Source organism: Pogoniulus pusillus, chromosome Z (genome assembly GCF_015220805.1).
Source record: "Pogoniulus pusillus isolate bPogPus1 chromosome Z, bPogPus1.pri, whole genome shotgun sequence".
Lineage (NCBI taxonomy): Eukaryota > Metazoa > Chordata > Aves > Piciformes > Lybiidae > Pogoniulus > Pogoniulus pusillus.
The window spans coordinates 64,195,184-64,211,166 of NC_087309.1; the positions used below are offsets into that span (position 1 = coordinate 64,195,184).

The 15,983-nt window shown below is 38.3% G+C and overlaps 1 protein-coding gene across 1 annotated transcript in view; it reads left to right on the forward strand.

Annotated features, from left to right (window-relative positions):
• CNTLN (centlein) overlaps positions 1-15,983 on the forward strand; it is a 250,261-nt gene that overhangs the window by 223,106 nt on the left and 11,172 nt on the right. The window lies entirely within an intron of this gene.

Here is a 15,983-nt window from a genome sequence, read left to right on the forward strand (position 1 = left end):
ATTAATATTTCATATTGCACAATTAATAACCGGTTCCTAACTTATTTCCATGTCACGGTTTGGGAATTACCCCACACTACTTATGAAATCACCCAGACTAGACTCAGCCGGCTGGAAGTTAAGGAATGAAGCTTTATTTACAGCTTAGCACAATATACAAGCAGATATTTAAAATGTATACAGCTATATACAGAAATACAGAAGTTAAAGGAAATACAGAAACACAACATCCCTCCCAGAAATCAGAGTCCTCAGGAGGGGCTCCCAACCACTCTTCTACCTTCTTTCCACCCCTCTACCTTATCCCAGAGTTTGCCTTACATGCAAAGTGCGGTTGGAGGATCAGCAAAGGGGGTTAGAAAGCAGGATTAGCTTTACACAGAAGTCCAAGGCACCAACTGTGGCAGAAACATGCACACTCTGACTCTCCCGCTCTGTCTTATTGGATGCCATGTAATACCTAGAACAGAGAAATCTAACTTTAGCTGAGAGAGTTTAAATTCAGGGTGTATAATACAAGCTGTTAGGAGTTTTCAAGGAATTTTTGTCTTGCTGATACTCATTTTGCATAAGCATTCAAAGCATAAGTTTATGTATTATATAATACTGCCATGAGTGTAAAAGAATTGAGTCAATATTCAGAAAAGGCATTTTTGTGTATTTTTAGGTCAGGTAATCCAACTTTTTCATGGCTAAAATAATGGAAATTTATATAAAACTTAGTTATTAAAGTACTAAAGCATAGGAGTATAGTTACACTACTTAGAATGGCTTTATGGACAGTAAATTCTATTGAATAAATCTGATTTCTGTTCTAGAAAAAAATACAAGCCATTTGATGGAAGTTAATATTAAATATACTGTTTTTAAGGTGTTTAACCAATCACTGAGACATTCAGATAAAAAATGCAGGCTATCCTATATTAATAATATGTTAAATGGATTAAAAATGTCCTGTGTAGTTGATGTGAAAAACAATTCATGAAATTAAAGTGCTTCTAGACTTTGTATTGATCAGAGGTAAGCTTGATTATTAAACATTTTCACAGAATTAGATGTCAAATCCTGATAAATTTTCAGTGGCATTAATGAAAACTAGTAAGTAATAAGTAAGTAAGTATAGTGTACGCTAAGCCACATAAAACATTTTTATTACAGAAATACACAAACTACCTGTAAGAGGGGTCAGGTGGGTTTGAGAATATTTTAGATACCTTCTATAAAGGTACATGTTTTCATCCCATCCAGCTTCCATCAACACCACAAATTTTCTTTGAACAATGCATTCCTTTTCTATAATGTTTTCTAGAACATGTACTGCACTATCAGATCTCCAAGTGGACCTTGCCAGTTATATGCAGCACAGCAATGAAAGCAAAATGTTTGGTTTGTAGTGCCTGGTGGAAACTACTGTAGTACACATGCAGGAAACAGCCATGGGTGAAGTTAAAAAACTTGCTGCTAGGCTGCTTGACTGGATACCTATTGAAAATGGGATACAGCAGTGATGGCATCTTCTTGATCATGAAAATACCAGAACTTTTCTGACCTTGAAGATGAACTTTTGATAAGGCACTTTTATTCAGCTGTGCCTATAATAAACAGGTGATGGCTGCTGAATTCTTCAAAGTCATATGGGAATGTTTCTCACTTCCACAATGCCTCTGTGATTTGAGATTTGTGTGCCCTCCATAGAGGATATCCACTGAAGCACGGTTCACATCTGGTCTGTTCTGGCATTGTTCTTAGTAGTTCTCCAATATAAGCATCTGATCAGGTTGACTGCCAAAATCAAGACCCATGGCAGTTAACTTGGCAAGCTTAGTGCATATACCTGGGGATCTAACACTCACTCCCTTAAGATATCTGCTCTTATTTCTGCTATCAGAGCAGGGCTTAAGTTAGGTGCATTTCCCCCTTGCTCTGTTTGACATACAGCTATGTGCAGCCACACCTCAGAGACCTATTCCACCTCTGTTTGGCTGAGTGATGTCCTGCCAATTGTTTGCTGTTCAGTCAACTTACCATATACCATTAATATATATCAGTCTCTCACCTTTCTGCAGTTTACCTCCAATCCTAGCACCACTTTTGCCAACAGTTTTCACTGCTAGCATGGGCTGTAGTTTCATATACCAAGTAAGATAAGTTTACACTTCTGTTGAAAAGCTCTACCACTGAGTGACCCATACTGCTCATTTCTGCCCCTACAAAACTTGCTCCCTCCTCCATTTATGAAATATCATCATAAGCATTATATGGATCAGTTTTGAGCCAGCCCATGCAAATGCAGTAAACCTTTTGAAAACACAAACCACCAGCTTCTGTGTGCCATGGAGTGTCTGAGCAGCAACAGGTTGGCATGGTTCCAGGCTAGAGATGCTGGGCACCGACATTACAAAGAATAATTAACAATTCACTGTTTTTGTGTTAAAAACTTCTGTCTTTTGGCAAATGCTTATCATTTGCTATTAATGTCGTTTTCTTTTGCCTTGTTATTTGTTAGGTAAGACAGAGCATTACCAGGAAATATGTTCTTGGAATGGCCATGCATGGATTAGATCCTCTTTATCTCAAAACAAATACTAAAAAGAAGAGATAATTTGTAGTTTGATTGGGAAGCTTAAATAATCAGGACATATTCTGTCAGATTTTATCAGCTCCTTTACAACAAGAGACCACACAAGTACACTGGTGCTGCTGGTACCTCCTGCCACAAAGTCAGTTCTTTGAAAGTAGAAGTTAAACCTTGCAGAGGACTCTCAGAATTCTCCAGTTACTGTGAGAGAGTAAGAAATGTTCTCCATAGGGTGTTTCCACTGGTGAATGTGTTCTCAAACCCTGTGGATTCCATTTTCTTGGCAGTACTACTGCTTTGACTTCTTCGAGGCCCAAGGCATGCGGAGCACACTTTTTTGTCTGAGTAATCTGGTCAGACGTGGGATGCTATTTGCATGTCTTCATCTGAAAACGTGAAGTACAAGAGATAATTGCAAAATTTTGTAATTGGCAAAAATAGACTTTTTTTTTTTTTTTTTTCTAAATAGAACTACAGTTTGTCATGCAGAGTTTAAAAGTTTCCACAATTGGCGTATGAACTGTGCCAGTTTGGAACTGTTGTTTGACCAAAGGTTTCCCAGTGAGTCACTGGGGCATTTGGCAAATGACAGCAGATTAACTCATGTATATCAACACTGTCAGTTTTGATTTGAAAGTGGACACCTTTAATATGACTTCAAGTTGCTAGAAAATGTTCCCCACTGGGAACACTTAAAAGCCAGAAGATAAGTATATTTAATTTGTTATGCTCCAAACTGTCAACACTTTACCTAGAAGAATATACCCAGAGTGATTATTTTGTATTGTATGGAGTAGATGATGAGACTGCCAATCTGTGTTCAGTCAGAATCAGCGTGATATTTGGTTACAGTCTGATAGGAATTGGTATCCTCATTGGCAGAATACATCCCTTTTAGAGAAGGTGTCCTATACCCAAGGCAGAATGTGAACTGAAGACCTCTCACCATTAAAAAGCTGCATACATTTATTGCTTCTTTTTCACTATGCATGCTGCATTGGGAGAAAAAAAGGAGAAACACAGCTTTTATTATGAAATATCAGCCTTTCTTGGTTCTGAGAAGAAATTGGTGATAAATTAAGCTAATCTCCATCAGGATTACTCTACATCTGGGATTTAGGCAAATTGAATCAGAGGCCTCAATAGTGACAGTGAATATCTATTAGACTGTAAACAGAATAATAGGCCTTGTGAATTTTAATGAATGAAGTGAGTGTCTAAACTGTTGTAGTTTACAGAAGGCGTATGGTTAGTGATGTATACGGTGTGCCTGGAACATGGGTAAAGTCTTGATTATTAAAGAGAAAGAATAAATAGTAAAAATTTTAGAAGCTTCCCCTTACCATGATTTTCATTTGCTTTTTAGGTTTAGAAGGGTATGACTTCACTTTTTTTTTTTTCACTAGGATAAGTAAAGGTAATAAGAGATGTAGCTTAACATATGTTGGTTTTTCTTTTATATTTCCCTCTGTATCAAGTCTATTCCACCTATGTAACCAAGCTGCAAGGTACACATCGCACCAGCAGGAAAAAAAAATGTTGAGGTTTTATTTAGTGAGATAATAGGCAAACAGCACTGGACGCGAGGGGAGTCTGCACCCACCAGCTCGCATGGCAACAAATGGTTACACTTGACCTTTTATATTACTAAGTAATACATAAACAATGAGTTCTATGAATTATGCATTATGATTCTTGGAACTATGCAAAACAGTTCTTGGAAGAGGCGGTGCATTTGTGCGCCTGTGTGGTGTCTGTTCTCTTTTTTACTGCCTGTCCCTTTTTTGGTGGTCGATGGGATGAAGGCAAAGGTCTTCCTCCCCTGTCCGCTGAGTAACCTCCAGGTAGTGTGCATGTTCCCTTGGCTGTTTACACTCTCACAGCTAGCAACAGAAAATGATTGGATGAGGCACATCCCGCCATCTGCTCCCCTTGTATGATACATTTACCTATCTCAACACAAACCAGATCCTTCTTTCTCACATCAGGTTTATGCAGCTGCATGTGTATGTCTTGTGCAAATTTTAGATGTATGTCTGACTTAGGTGATATTAGTGTTACTTGCATTTTTCTTAAGGTGCCTGGAAACATTTTCATAGACCATGAATCCCTAATAATAGATACTGTATGAGGGAATCCAATAGACTTCAACTGAACAGGAGGTTATTTTGAATGACTTGGAAATAACTTTCTTTTCTGTCTGAGGAACAAACAAACAAACAACCTTCTAAGTTTTTCAGACAATGAAACTGCAACAGACTCAGCAGGGAGTGGAGCAGAGATTGCAGTGAACTCTCTGGAAGGGTGCGGATGCATCTGTGAGTCCTTTGAATGGCATGGAGAGACTCCTTTTTAAAGCTGATAATCAGCCTGTGCATGATATGGAGATACTTAGGAAGATGCTTAGTCTAAAGCTGCTGGCCATTTTGGGGTCTGAAAGATAGACATGATGTTGACTGCAACAGGGATAAATGGAGCACTTGGAATCAATATCACAGAATCACAGAATGTTGGAGGTTGGAGGGAATCTCCAGAGACTATTGAGTGTAGCACCCCTGCCAATAGCAGGACCACCAAGGGTAGTCCACACAGAAATGCATCCAGATGGGTTTTGAAAGTCTCCAGAGAAGGAGACTCCACAACCATTCTGGGCAGCCTGTTCCACCGTCACTGTTTCTCCTCATGTTGAAACTTTCTATGTTCAAGTTTTTATCCATTTATCCTTGTCTTAATATTGTGCATCCACTTGACACTCACCCCTCAGATATTTATAGACACTGATCAGATCCCTCTCAGTCTTCTCCTCTCAAGACTAAACAGCCCCAGGTCTCTCGGTCTCTCTTCACAGAGGAGATGCTCAAGTCCCCTAATCCTTCTCCATTGGACTGTCTCCAGCAGATCCCTGTGTGCTAGTGTAAGGCTAGCTGGAATATTTCAGTGAGAGAAATTAGATGATAGGCTGTGAAAAGGAAACAATGTTGATGTCTGCTTTACTCATAGGCTTGTTAAGATGTATAAAAATAAGAACATAAACATAGATAACACAGAGTGGCTCTCTGCTGTAGCTGGTGCCTGTAGTTTTCTCCCTGGCCTGATTTCTGTGTACCCAATCCTTCTGCTTTCTAACCCCCTTTGCCAATCCTCCAACCTCACTCTGCACATAAGGCAAATTCTGGGATAAGGTAGAGTGGTGGAAAGATGGTGAAAGGTGGTTGGGAGCCCCTCTTGAGGACTCTGATTTCTGGGAGGGCTGTTGTGTTTCTGTATTACTCTTTAACTTGTATATTTCTGTATATGGCTGTATATATTGTAAATATCTGCTTGTGTATTGTGCCAAACTGTAAATATAAATTTTCTGTCCCTAATTTCCATCCATCTGAGTCTAGTTTGGGTGATTTCATAAGAGTAGGGGGGTGGGTGACTCCCATATTGTCACACTGTCTCTCTTGAACTGGGGAGCCCAGAACTGGACACAATACTCCAAGAATGGTCCCATCAGGGCAGAGTATAGCGGGAGAAGAACCTCCCTAGACCTTCTGGACACATTTTTCTTCATGCATCCTAGGATGCCATTGGCCCTCTTCGCCACAAGGGCACATTGCTGTCCCACAGAAAACTTGCTGTCCATTAGGACTCCAAAGTCTTTGTCCATGGAGCTGCTCGCCATGGAGCTGCTCTCCAACAGAACAACCCCTAACCTATATTGGTGCCTGCTGTTATTGCTCCCCAGGTGCAGGACCCTGCACTTGTCCTTATTGAACTTCATGAGGTTTGCCTCTACTCAGCTCTCCAACCTGTCCAGATCTTGTTGGATGGCAGCACAGCCTGACAGGTGTCAGTCACCCCCTCAGTTTTGTATTATCAGCAAATTTGCTGAGGATACACTCAATGCCCTCATCTAGGTCATTGATCAAGATGTTGAACAAAACTGGGCCCAGTACTGGTGCCTGGGGAACACCACTGCCTACAGGCCTCTAAGACTCTGTGCCACTGACAACAACCCTCTGATCTCTGTCATTGAGCCAGTTTTCAATCCGCCTCACAGATCAATTGTCTATGCCACATTTCTCGAGCTTTTCTACAAGAATGTTATGGGAGACAGTATCAAAAGCCTTCCTGAAGTCAAGGTATATGACATCCACAGCTGCTCTTTCATCTACCCATTTGGTCATGGTTTCATAGGAGGCTATCTGATTAGTCAAGCAAGACCTCTCCTTGCTAAATCCATGTTTTCTTCTATGTAGTTAGAGATGGCCTCCAGAATGAGCTGCTCCATCACCTTTCCAGGCATGGAGGTGAGGCCAACTGGTCTGTAGTTGCCTGGATTGTCCTTCTTGCTTTTTTTGAAGCATGGAGTGCCATTGGCTTTCTTCCAGTGCTCAGGCATCTCTGCTGTTCTCCATGACTTTTCAAAAATGATGGAGAGAGGCTTAGCAACAATATCAGCCAGCTCTCTCAGCACTCATGAATGCAACCCATGGGGTGGATTTGTGTGGATTTGTGTGTTTTCAGTTGGTCCAAGTGATCTCTAACCCAGTCCTGACTGACTAGTGGTGTGTTCTCCTCTGTTCAGTTCCTGAGGACCAGTCTTAGGAACCAAGAGTGAGGCAAAGAAGGCATTCAGCAGCTGTGCCGTCTCTGCATCCTCTGTTATCTCCGGTGTCATTCAGTAGGGGGCCCACATTTTGCCTGCTCTTCGTTTTGTCACTGATGTATCTGGAAGATGGACACAAGTACAAAGTAAGGGCTCTGGGCTTACTGTGATTGGAAAACTTTCTGGCAAAGCAGCAGGAAAAGTAGTCAAACTTGGAAAGGAGGAAAAAGGTCTCCGGTAATGATTTATAAATGAGTTCATGTAGGAGCAACTGTTCAGTGTGTCTTAATCAGGTTACTAAGAGACCAGGCTGAGGCAGAGAGAACAGAAAGCACTCACACACAGAGCCTTGTGAAGTCTCCACAGCAATTGAGAAATGTGGGAGTTGAGGGTTTTCCCAATGTACATGGCTGAAAAAGTTATATACTGTTAAGAGCTCTAGGAGGGTGGAATTATAAAAAAACCCAAGTGACAGAAGTTTAAGAAGATAGAGTTGATAAGATTTTTAAGAGTACAAGGAACGATAGTTTAAACCTCTTAAATTTGTTTTCAAACACATTTGTTTCAGCAGTGCAGTGATCTTATGCAGGGTATCGGGTTTGTTGTCATGCTTTGCTTGTACTTCTGCAGAAAGATAGCATAAACTCAGACAGTGAGCTGAGTGTCAGGGAATCTTGGTGCTCTTAACATCTTGGTCACTGACCCTGCTGTGTGACCTTTGGAGTGTTGCTTAACCTCAGTATTTTTTGGTCTGCTCTGAAGAGTCTGTTTGTCATGTCTGATGTAAGTGTACTGACTTTGTCTGCCTTAACTGTTCAGATAAGAAACTCTCTGTGGTCCCAGGCATATCGTACTACATGTATGTGAAGCTCTACTCCATCAATGCCTTTCCCCTCCTCCTCCCATTTGTAAATAGCTGTAATATATGATGTTTTTAAGTAATGATGATGCTACTTTCGCTAATACCTGTGTAAATCAGAGGTAACTGTTGAAACTAAGGAATTTACATCAGAGAAAAAATTAATGTAAATTAGGTAAGACTTCAATGATGAAGTAAATAGGACTTTAAATTATTATTATTATTGCCCATTTCACATAAATATAATTTTAGAAACCAATATATTTTGACAGAAATATTCTGCCTGTCATCCCACAGTGATTATACATATATCAGCTCATTCTCTGCTATAAAGAAACTATTATTTTTTCCTGTTATAAGTCACAAAACATGGTAATGAATACAATGCAAACTATGGAGTGCTTGCTGGTGCTTTTTTAAAAGCAGCAATTTGAAAATACTTGGTTGAGTCTACAACTTCAGCTTTCAAGTCTTAAAACTGAAATACACAGGACAAAGTGTCTTTCATGTTAGTATCTACCACATGCTCTATAAATGAGGTGCCCAGGTGGTACAGCAAAGAGGGCTTCATGCTACCTAAAGTCAAGTTACATACAATGCTATGAAAAGAAACAGATTTTTAGGGCATAGAATAAAGTTTGATAGATGAGCAGTTATCAATAGAGAATTACAAAAGAGAAGAAGCTGACCAGTAACACAAAACCCCCTAATTTTCACTCACAAAGAAAACTTATATAAATACATACAGGTACTCTTCAGTATATATTGTACACCTCTCCATAGAAATACAAACTGTGCTGAAAGTCCATTGCTGCTTCTTGTTTAAATACAGTTTGTTATGAAAACAATCCAAAATTAAAAACTGGCCACAATTTAAGCCAGTTTTAATTTATAAATAAATGTAACTGTCTTTCAGGACACAGCACAATGTATTCAATTTCTTTTTCTTATAAATGCCAAATATAGGTTGAAATATTTTTTTTTAATTATTTTTCTCTGTGGTTTTCCACTACCACAGCTGGATAAGCAGATGCAGTCATAAGAACATTCCTAGTTTTGCACTGGAAAATAAATGCTTATAGTGAAATGATCTGTTTTGAGTGGTTTTGAATCAAGAAGGAATGGTATTTTTGCTAGAGGATGTAGGTAGGACAAGGCTGGTAGCAAAGGTATTTTTGAGAAATGTGGGGAAATGCAGTGTTTAAACAGTTTCCAGCTATGTGAGACTTTCTCCTTTCTGTTGTCTCAGAGACAAGTAAGAATAGTACAACTTAAACTGACATGGCTGTACAAATTCTAATCTTGCTTATGGTAAGAATCAGGTAATCAAATTTTATGTAACACGTTTCTCTTTTCTGTCATCATTCCGTGATGTTTTTCTTCCTTGCTGCATTTTAACTGGATTTGAGGTCTGCAGTTCTAAATGCCAGGAAGCTGAGTACTTTGTTCAAATACTGAAATCCTGAGGCCCCTTTTATGCTGTGTGTCTCAAGAACTTTACCAGGAAAGCCACGGTGGGTTTAGCTTTAGTAGCTGAAAAACAGTGCTGTACAAATCTGTCTACACTTTTCCAGACACTCATACTATGACTAGGTTTGGGTTATTACTAAATTCAACTTTTCTAGTTCACAGTCTATGATCCATAGCTCAGAGCCATGAAGAAGGCAGAATGTTGGAGTGCAAATGAGAGATAGCTTTTGCCACGAGAGTAGAAGAGATGTTAATATTTTTAATAATTTCATTTAATTTTGCAGATCTTGTCTTTCACGTGTGCATTCAGATTTGCTTGTGTTAATGGATATGGAAAATCAGGTTGTAGATGCAACTGCAGTGTCACATTATTTTGCATGTATTACATACTGCAATTTCTCAACCTGTATGTAAAACAGAATTCCTAAAGGCTGTAGGTGGGGCATTCCTTCCACCAGTGTGTGCTTTCATCTTCCACTATCTCTGTGAAGCTGTGAGCACTATTCTCAATGCCAATCAATGTAAGATTTTTATTTTTAATCATATATATCAATATGATATCTAGCTTTATATTTTTCCCTTTCAGCTCTTTATTGATTTAGCCTTTGCAACTTTACAGCTCTGCCAGGTTTTAGGTAACACTGTCACTCTGATATTCCCCTGAGCAGATCTCTTTGTTTTGTTAGGGTTTTAATGCATTCTACAGCAAGTTCACTGTATCACTAATGGCAAAGGTAATAAAAGCCTATCTTAATTCCTCCAAATATGTACAATGAGCCAAGCCTTGTGGCTTGGACTATGCAAGTGTTGTTTAAGTGTTCATAAATTTTAGAACTAGATCAGAAACTGCAGCCGAAGACAGGTAAATAAAACGAACACACCACACTATAAATGTGAACTGTGTGACATTGGTAAAATAATGTTACTACCACTTTAATAATTGGCAATAGCTTTCTTATTCTATACTGAATACAGAAGATGGTGGAGGGAGACAAGACTGGTCTATACCTTCTCTGCATCTTTACACTCTACTTTAATGGCATCTACTGGAGTCTCTGAAATCACATGTGATCTCTGGGGATCCTAAGAATTAAGTTAACCTCCTGAGGCTGACTCAATCCATGGGTCAGAATGCTACCTGTAATATAACCCTTGGCCAGACAAATCTATTGCAGTGGTCTGTCTTGTCTTTATTTCTTATCTACACTCTTGTCCCTTTTCTGATTGAAAAAAGAGGTGGTATGCCTGAAAGCTATATATGTTCAAGTGAATGAGTTAGCTATGATACCTTAAATACATATATATACAAAATGAAATTACTAAAGAAGCATTTTTCTGTGACATACAGAAATCATTCTGTGGGATCAGTTTAAATAGTATTACAGTATTTTGAAAGTAATTTTTAGCAAGGCAATAAGGACCAAATAACAGTACTTTCACTGAAGAAACTTGAATGTTTCATCTGTTGAAACAGTGCCTAACATCACCTCTTTGTGTCATTTTGTCCATTCTGTTTTGTCTTGTTCATTGTGACCTCTTTGGGCTCTTAATACTTCCTCAACCTTTTACAGCACTAGAATCCTAACCTTAGGCCAGCAATAATTGTTCTACCACAAAAGCAGAGAAATTCTTTGAACACAGCATTCATTCTGCGAAATTCAGATCTTGTATTCCACAGGCAGTGGCAACATGTTCACAATACTTTTGTTTCTTCAGGAAACCAACCTTGTTTCAGAGGAGATTTTTTCCATTTCATTTTTGGTGTAATGCTCTGTGTTGTGTCCTTGTGCCATCCTAATCTAGAAATTAAGTCAGTTTCTAACAACGTATTATCTGAAAACAGTTTTGTATTGCTACACATAGAATATTACCTATAGAATTGTTCTACATATTATTCTGTTCTATACATCTGTGACTGGTTGACCCTGTCCAGCAGCTAATGACTGGTTGCTAGCTGTCCCCCACCCTCACCAGGAGTGGGAGAAGAATAGGAAAAGCAAAAGTGATAAAGCTCATGCACTGAGGTAAGGAGGAATAAGGGAGGGAAAGAGGGGAAAACTCCCCAAGGGATGTAGACCAATACACAGCCAGTCTCTGAGCTGTGGCTACATGCCAGACCAGTCTCACACCCCCCTCAGTTTTTATTGTTGAACAAGATGCTACATGGTGTGAAATATCTCTGGTCCATTCAGGTCATCTGTCCCTGGCATGTCCCCTCCACAGCCTATGTGCTGCTGGTGTAATAGACAGGACCTAGACACCTTGCAAGCACTTCTCAAGAATAGCCAGTATATTGTCAACCCTGGTTTCATCACACATCCTTAACACTGCATCATAGGAACCACTAGAAAAAACAATTCCACACGAGCCAGACCCAGCAGAAATTATTGTTGTACAAACCTTAAATTTTCTCCATCAGATGTCAGTCATGGCTTCTGCCATGAGATCTGCAGCAATGCAAGACTGAAATCTAGCTATACATAGCTACTCTGCCAGCATCAGACTTTAGTTTGTCTTGGGGCCATTAAATTTTATGGTACTACAAAGAATAACTGTAGAGGGTGTAAATTAACATGGTAATTACAGGAATAATTTTAGGCATTTGCTTGGTCATACGGCATTACTTAGGGCCATTGATCAATTTGTGTCAATTCCAGGATCAACCAGTGTCAGAGCTTTTGGGGATGTAAAGACTTTATTAATAGTGTGCTGTCAGGGTCTGTGTATCACCACAGCTTCTTTGAGTATTTAATTAAAAATGACCTTTTAAATGAAAGAAGACCTTTCTCTTCATACATCTCAAAACTGGTAACAGATAGAGTGCTAAAAAGTGTTTGCATGCGAAGACCAAAAGTGAAAACTATTATCTTAAAAATTAATATTTTAAGTTGGGAAAATAAAGTAAAAAGGCTTATATTTAAACTGTGCAACCCAGTAGCTGTAATCTATACTCTGTAAACATACGGAGTTGAAAGATAATGCATCAATTGCTACTGATTAAAAAGAGCTGGGTACTTCAAGCTAATGTTGTTAGAATTCAAGGTTGGTTTTTTTTTTTTATTCTAGTCAGACTCACAGCAATTACACTGGTCCAACAAGATGTGTGGTAGATTTGTTTTCAGGAATTAATCAAGGATTCCTATTTTAGTTGGCTGGTAGCAGCTAAGTGTGTCCCACAGGAATAACTCTGAGAGTAACAGTTAAGTTGGGAAAATGGCTTTACTGACAAAATATCCTCTAGATTTGACACCAAAGAAAAACAAAGAGAAAAGATCAAATCCTAGTCTTACTGGTACTAATGAAGGCATTGCTATCATACATCAATATAGAACTGAAGTCATGTTCTGCATTGATTTCATTACAAGCAGTTTGTATCACCTACATATGCTTATAAGTTTTAAAACAAGCAATTCTGAAATATACAGTGGGAAACGCTTTTGTTTAAAATCCTACACTTAGCTCCAGAAAGCACTGGATCAATTTCTTAATCAAAGAATCATATTATACAGGCTTAGTACTCTTACCAACAAAACCTGTGTTAGTTAACTCCTGGGGTTTTGTCATTTTCAGTTAAACACCTGTGTGGCAGTGACGTCGAACATCTCTGTAATAAAGCATGAACTAACATACAAATGAAATCATTAATAAATAAAAAATTTAGCACATGAATAAATTAATATAGGATGGATGAGGATTTATCAAAAAAACCAAAACAAACAAATTTAAAAAAAAGGCATGTTAAAGTCATTTGGAGGCTGTTGTTTTAAGGCACTGACTGGTGAAAAAGTGTGTATTCAAACATTATTATTACAACCTAATGGTGTGAACAGGGCAGGTTCAAAACCGTCTGTTTGAAAGTCCGTAAAGCAGCCTTACTTTTAACATGTGTTGTATATTTCACAAGGCATTGTTTGCATGTTGTCTTAGATATTTGGTGTTTAACTTTCTTTGTTTGTACTCAGCTAATTATCATTACTCGTAGTATTTCCACATCACTTTGCAGTTAATTTCCTAGGTATTTTACTCATTGCATTTACATTTTATCTTTGCACCGGTATAAAAATGTGCATCTCCTGGCCTGATTACCCCTGTCTGAGAGTTTTCTTTATTTTTTAAATTTGGGAAGCTGCTTCAATTCCATTCAGTTCAATTCCAAATGCAGCTGAGCTAATTTTTCTGTTATTAACTACATGTCCGATTTCCTATTGGACCATTTCACAAGCTACAAATACCCTGTTGTGACTTTTCTGCAATTTCTTTTTCATAGCATGTGCTTTTCTGCTGGGAGCTCTCTCCAGACTAGACCTACTTGCTTCTCTGAGCTTAACTCATGTTGCCCAAGCTCCCTATCTGGAGAACTACTTCAAGTTTCTTCGTTTATCTCATCTCATCTCATCTCTGTATTTGCAGACAGGACCATGTACAAGAGATTTTGTTTGAGATACTGTGCATGAAAGGACCAATACTGAAATCATTGTGCCTCCTCTCCCTGAAAATAATGCTAGAGTAATTTTGGTTTTAGTACTTAAATTTTAGCTAAATACGGAAAAGCACTGAGAGGTGGTAGAAAAATACACAGGCCTCGAATTCAGATGAATCTGTCATACTTTCCTTTAACTGTATCAGCAACTGCTCTCTAATGGCTGTATTTTGAATACACTAAAGGCTGTAGAGTACTTTACCCTAAATGCCAATAAATAGGCTTCATAATTCTGCAGTAATTTTCTATGACATGAAGGTATTCTGAACAAAAAGAAGTTTCAGGGGGTAATCAGCTATGATGAGAAATAGTTCAATAAGATGAGTTCCACATATGACAATTGAAAGGAAAACTTATTCTATCATTTTAAACTCAGCCAGGGTGTATGTGTTGACAATCACAGTCCTGCTTGAGTCATGGAAGACAGGTACTATAGGAGGATCTCCTCATAATCAGTTACTGCTCTTGTGTCTCAGACAAATGTTTTTAAATAAAATTGTCTTGCTATGCTTTTAACAAGATGATTTTGTCATAGCTCCATAAATGCTGAAACAAAATTACTTCAGCCACACAACAAATTATTTCTATTATTGTTCAGTGTATATTTCACTGAATCAGACATCTTTAGAAACAGAATGAGTAGGAACTTGAACCATCAGTTCTTTGTTGTGTAGTTTGGCTGATATTCAGCTGTGGAAGGTATTCAGTCTCAGTTCTGGTGTGGTGTTGGGGAACAGAAATCAAAATCAGGTTTGGATTCCATTCAAGTAAACAAAGTCTTTTTAGGAGGATGTTTCCATACTGTTTGTTATAGTTTTAAATAAACATAGGAGAGTGGCCTCATGCCTGCTGGGTTTCTTCTTTCCCATTAACTGTGACTGTAATTTTTTTTTGTCTAGTCATCTGGATATGTTTTACTTTTCCTAGGTTTTTACATCAGCTTTACTAAATCCCAGTAATTCCTTTTTCCCACCCTAGATAATGGTTCTCCTTTCCTGTCACAGTTTTCTTTTAATAGTGTTCTTCTTTCCTTTTTTTTTTTGTCTAGATTTTTTTTCAAACTGCAAGCATCCAGGGCTTAGCAGTGGATATTACTTTTCAGAAATGGTCACAGATAAATTGTCCTTTATTATTATTGCCTTTAGTAGTAACTAGCTGTGATAGTAACAACAATAAAGGCAGCTCAGTTATGCAGCATTAGTGGCATCAGACATCCTATCAAACTGTAGTTCTTGTTTTAACAAAAAGTCTTCAGCAGCAGGAATGAAGTTTCTCTTGACACTCTTACTGAGACATCACCAAAGCCAGGGTTAAAGAACAAACCCAGTGGTTCTGATCTGACACCTGATCTTCTTCTCAGCACCTGAGCTGAGTTTAAAGCCCTCTCTGCTAAGAGCACTCTTGTAAAGAGACTGCCTGGCCTTGGCTAGGCCTTATGTATGGATCAGCTGCATAGAGAAAACAACCTTTCCTATGCAAGCTTTGACTATTATTACAGCAGATTTGTGTGATCCAGCAGTAGATATCCGCTACTGTGATGACTTGAATTGTAGACATTATATAGAGAAGAATTGGTAGCCGAGAGACAGTTCTGAATTACTCTGCCTTGGTGGGAACCAAAATGTTAGGTTTTATATAAAAAGGTATGCTGATGTTTCTTCATTTGTAAGGTGTGAATAAGCTTTAAAAGGATATCCTTTAGACCACAGTAAACACTGACAATTCCACTGTTATTTCAAGAATGTTTCTGGTAAACTGGGTAGGGGAAGAGTTGTGCTGGTTTAAGGCTAATTGGAATATTAGCCTATTTTAATTTATTCTGCAAAAGCTAGTTTGTCTTACTACTGATAACATTATGAATGTAGTTATTTTACTATTGTAGTTATTTTGCTATTTTTAAGAACATTCTCTGCTGTAATGTATTAATCCAATAAGTGTCATGTTATTTAATATTACAGTGTGTATCCTATTGAACCAGTAACACAGAAAGAGGATAATTACT